The sequence below is a fragment of the Lissotriton helveticus genome, chromosome 7 (genome assembly GCF_964261635.1).
Source record: "Lissotriton helveticus chromosome 7, aLisHel1.1, whole genome shotgun sequence".
In the NCBI taxonomy this organism is placed as follows: domain Eukaryota; kingdom Metazoa; phylum Chordata; class Amphibia; order Caudata; family Salamandridae; genus Lissotriton; species Lissotriton helveticus.
In genome coordinates this window covers 1586491992-1586497164 of record NC_136068.1, presented here as the reverse complement: position 1 = coordinate 1586497164, position 5173 = coordinate 1586491992, and positions in this window count along the sequence as shown.

The following is a 5173-nucleotide window of genomic DNA, read 5'->3' as shown; positions in this document are numbered from 1 at the left end:
CACGCACACACCCCCAACAAGCCTACGCGAACCCCCCACCCGCCAACGGCCCTTACAAGTCAATCGCATGCACACCCCCCCAACAAGCCTACCCGAACCCCCCCACCCGCCAACGGCCCGTACAAGTCAATCGCACGCACAAGAACCGCACGCACACCCCCCCAACAAGCCTACGCGAACCCCCCCACCCGCCAACGGCACGTCCAACTCAATCGCACGCACAAGTACCACACGCACACCCCCCCAACAAGCCTACGCGAACCCCCCAACCGCCAACGGCCCGTACAAGTCAATCGCACGCACCAGTACCGCACGCACACATAACGCCAACACCCAAACGAGCACAAGGACCTTGCTAACGAGTCGCACTACAACACTGAACATGTCTCCTGTGTACACACCATTGACAATCAATGTCCTGGTCACAGCCAAACAGCCAAACAGAGGTCAACACCAACACCCACCCCATATAACACACATACCACCAATTGTAATGTAATGAACATTTCTATAGCGCTACTTTCACTCCAAGGAGTATCTTGGCGCTCTATCCAGCCTAGGTGAAAGGGCTGGAGGGAAAGAAATGACCTGAATACTGTACTACACACTACACCAATTCCCAACACGTCGCTTCAGACAGGGTGAAAATCCAAGTTTTCAGTGCTTTCCTAAAGTGTGACTCTTGAGAAAGTGTTCGTAGGTGGGGCGGAAGCTTATTCCAGGCCTTGGAACCTAATACAAAGAGTGATTTACCACCTTTTGTTACCAGCTTGAATCGGGGGATTGTGAGAAGATTCTGACTGGCAGACCTCAAACAGCGAGTGGGATAATATCTCTTAAAACCATTACACAGGTATTTTGGACCCTGTTGATGGAAAGCTCTAAAAGTGATTATGAGAATTTTAAACAAAATTCTTTTCCCTATGGGTAGCCAATGGAGCAGTTTGAGTGCTGCTGAGGCTGAGGACCTACGGGGCCAGCGCAACACCAGCCGAGCGGCTGCATGTTGGACCATTTGCAATTTATGGAGAACGATTTTGTTGGCTCCAGCATATAACCCGTTGCAATAGTCCAACCTTGAATTTATTAAAGCCACTGCAACTGTTTTCCTGGCCGACAGTGGGAGAAAATCAAAAAATGTTCTCAAAGCTTTTATAATCTGGAAACACGTTCCAGCCACTGTCACTGCTTGATGTTTGAAAGACAGTTGGTCATCAAATTTGATGCCTAAGTTGCAGGCAGATGTAATAGTCTTGGGAGGTGTTTCCGCATCCACTGGCCAACACACTCTAGGGGAAAACAAGTTGTTACTTCCGAACGGTAGGATTTCTGTCTTACCAGCATTACATTTCAAATGATTGTCAGTCATCCATTTGAATGTTGCTGCTAGACAATCCTTGAGGTTTTCTTCAGCATTCTGCCGCTCCCTATCCAACACCAGAATGAGTTGGGTGTCGTCAGCGTATGAGATTGAACTGATCTGAAATGACGCAATCAATTCTACTAGGGGTGCCATGTACAGGTTGAACAGTACTGGGCTTAAGCTCGAGCCCTGAGGGACCCCTGAGCTGACGACCTTTGCTTCAGATTGGTGTTGACCCAGCACTGTGACTTGACGTCTATTACTAAGAAAATTCGTAAGCCACGCCAAGACTTTCCCCCCTACACCTGCGGCAGCCAAACGGTCCACTAAGATGTTATGTGAGACCGTATCGAAGGCTGCCGACAGGTCGAGTAGGATTAGGACAGCCTTCATTCCCTGGTCCATGGCTGCTCGAAGGGTCTCTGCTGTATAAAGCAGGGCTGTTTCTGTAGAGTGTTTTGAACGGAACCCTGACTGGTTAGGATGGAGAATATTGTTCATCTCCAAAAAGTTCGTCAATTGAATATTGACAAACTTTTCGGCCAATTCAAAATAAGCCACACCCACCATTTGACCAATAAAAGGGTCCACACATACAACCCATCATCCTTTGCAACATACCCATTCTTTTGAGGAAACAGAGAGCACAAAAACAATTGCAGCCACATACCTTCACACATACACCCTATCTCATCTACACCCACACCACCCCCTTCACAATCAGACCCACACACCCTCATTCATACACACCATCAACCCCTCATTCACATACACCCCACACCATGAACACACCCAAGAATCCAAAGTTCACTAACCCGGAGAATGAGATACTTACAGATGAAGTAATCAGAGTCGAGCCGCAGCTTTTTGGCGCATTGGTCAGACAGACCAGCATGGCAGAAAGAACACGCCTGTGAGAGAGGATCGTAGACCGGGTCAATGCTGTTGCACCCATCAGGCGCACCAGGGGGGAATGCCAGTCCAGGTGGTACGATCTGCGGAGGATGGTCAAGAGGAAGATGGACCAGGATTACGCCTCTGCACACCACACTGGAGGCGGTGGTCCACGCAGACCTCCTGTATACCATCCCTGGGAGGAGAAGGTCATGGCCCTGCTGCCACCGGTGGGAGTACATGGAATAGAAGGAGCCGTTGAGTCTGGTGAGTGTACAAAAAACACAAGTTACATGGGTAGACTAACAACAGTGCCCAGCAGCATGGGGTGGGTGGGCATGAGTCCCAGCAGTACACAACCAAATGGGGGTAGTTGCAAGGGGGAGGCACAAAGGGTGGAATGTGTAGGGTAGGAGGCTGCTCTCATCCCATATGTCCCAGGGACACACACAAGCACCATGCCCAATGCACAGGGATAGAGAAATATCACACAAGATAGTAGACCACAGCGTCTAAACATTTAAATTTTGCTGACACACCTTTCAGAGATGCATCATTTTGTGACACAGTAAGGCAGTGTAGCAAGAGAGCAAGCACAAACTACCTGTCTCCATCCCTGTCTCGCCCTCTCCCTCTGTTGCCCTCTCCCACATCCGCCCTCTCCCACAGTTGCCCTCGGTCTCCCTCTCCCTCTGTTGCCCTCTCCCACAGTCGCCCTCTCCCACAGTCGCCCTCTCCCACAGTCGCACTCTCCCACAGTCGCCCTCTGTCTCCCTCTCCCTCTGTTGCCCTCTCCCACAGTCGCCCTCTCCCACAGTCGCCCTCTCCCACAGTCGCACTCTCCCACAGTTGCCCTCTGTCTCCCTCTCCCTCTGTTGCCCTCTCCCACAGTCGCCCTCTCCCACAGTCACCCTCTCCCACAGTCGCACTCTCCCACAGTCGCCCTCTGTCTCCCTCTCCCTCTTTTGCCCTCTCCCACAGTCGCCCTCTCCCACAGTCGCACTCTCCCACAGTCGCACTCTCCCACAGTCGCCCTCTGTCTCCCTCTCCCTCTGTTGCCCTCTCCCACAGTTGTCCTCTCCCACATCCGCCCTCTCCCAGAGTCGCCCTCTGTCTCCCTCGCCCTCTGTTGCCCTCTCCCACAGTCGCCCTCTCCCACAGTCGCCCTCTCCCACAGTTGCACTCTCCCACAGTCGCACTCTCCCACAGTCGCCCTCTGTCTCCCTCTCCCTCTGTTGCCCTCTCCCACAGTTGCCCTCTCCCACAGTTGCCCTCTCCCACATCCGCCCTCTCCCACAGTCGCACTCTCTCCCTCTGTCTGCCTGCCTCCCTCTGTATCCATCCCTCAGTGTTCCTCCCTCTGTCACCTCAACGCAGCTCCCTGGGCACACACACAGTTGCACACAAGCACTGCACAGGCCTTACAAAAACCATAGAGCTGAATGTTTAGGGATGTCTCACAAGTACCAGCAGTCATCTGCTAAGTGCCTGCAACACACCCACCATTTGCAGTACACACTGTACTGTGTCAGGACACACATCTCGGAAAGCTCTGTAGTACACAATGGGCACAGGTGTAGGCAGCACAAGTCCCTCCTGTGATCATTGCAAACACAAACACCAGGACACGGTCACACATCCTGTGCACCAACACAAATCCACGAATATGGCAGCATGCTACATGAGGGGACAGCCAAATCATGAAGGATGGACGCTTGCAATTCACAAGCAAAGTAATAGCATACCCTGTCATACACCCCTATACAGAAACTCATCCCCTGGGGACAGGCATTGGAGTGCAACACTGTCCCAATTGTCACGTACCACAACAAAACACTCACTCATATGAATATGCATACAACTCATACATGCACATAGCAGAAGCTCCAGTCCATTGTGCCTCTCAAACAATGCACGTGCCCCATCTCATGAACTTTGTGGATGCACTTAAGTACCGACATGGGTATTGACAAGGTGATGTGTCTTTGAGAAGTGCCAAGTTCTAAAGCCATGATCTAGAAGTGGGTGTACAGGTCCAGGGGTGTTGGCATTGTTTGGCCAGCACGGAACAGCAAAAGACATCCAAAGTAGTAGATGACATTTTTAAATAATGATGCTCTGTCGCTTACATCAACATGCTGCATCTAAACTCTGTGCATGCTTGACGCAGACATAAGGATTTACACCGTATCCTGGATGTAGCGTGAAACTGAGCAATGCTTTACATTGCCAGCAACACAAGACACAGCAATGGCTGTGTCAGTCATTGTCAGGAGATCGGAAGAATGTAAACACCCCATCGTACATTTCATTTTTCTACCACTACATACACAACTGAACAATGTCAACAATGTAAAGCTTGTGGAACTGTGATGCTGATAATGGATAACTAAACAAGATGTCACTTGATAGTGCCTTAACAGTGTCTGTCTCTCCCACACACAGGGGAACGTGCGGAGCTCCCCCCCAGCCAGGGGGGAGAAGGATCCCAGTCCCAGGCTCAGCAGGACCCAGACCCCACTGCCGTCCCTCAACGCACTGTGGATGACCCCAACCAACCTGGCTCCTCTGGATCCCAAACCCCCGCAGCAACTGTACCAGCTACATCTCAGCCAACCACCGGACCCATTCCCACCACATCCCAGCAGACAAGTCACAGCCCTGCCCATGATCCACAAGAGAGCCAGTCTGAAAATGAGGGACACCCTTTGTTGGGCGCCCCTGAGGTTGGTGACGACCTCCACCCTGCCAGCACTCGGGGGGCCCGTCGATCGGATGTGCCCACAAGCGCAGGCCGTGCTCATGTGGGTCAGGGTGGTGGGAGTGGCGGAAGGCGGAGGCGAGAATCTGGACAGTCAGCTGCAGCACCCGGTATGCCTGAACTCGCTAACATCCTGGAGGCATACCGGCGGGACA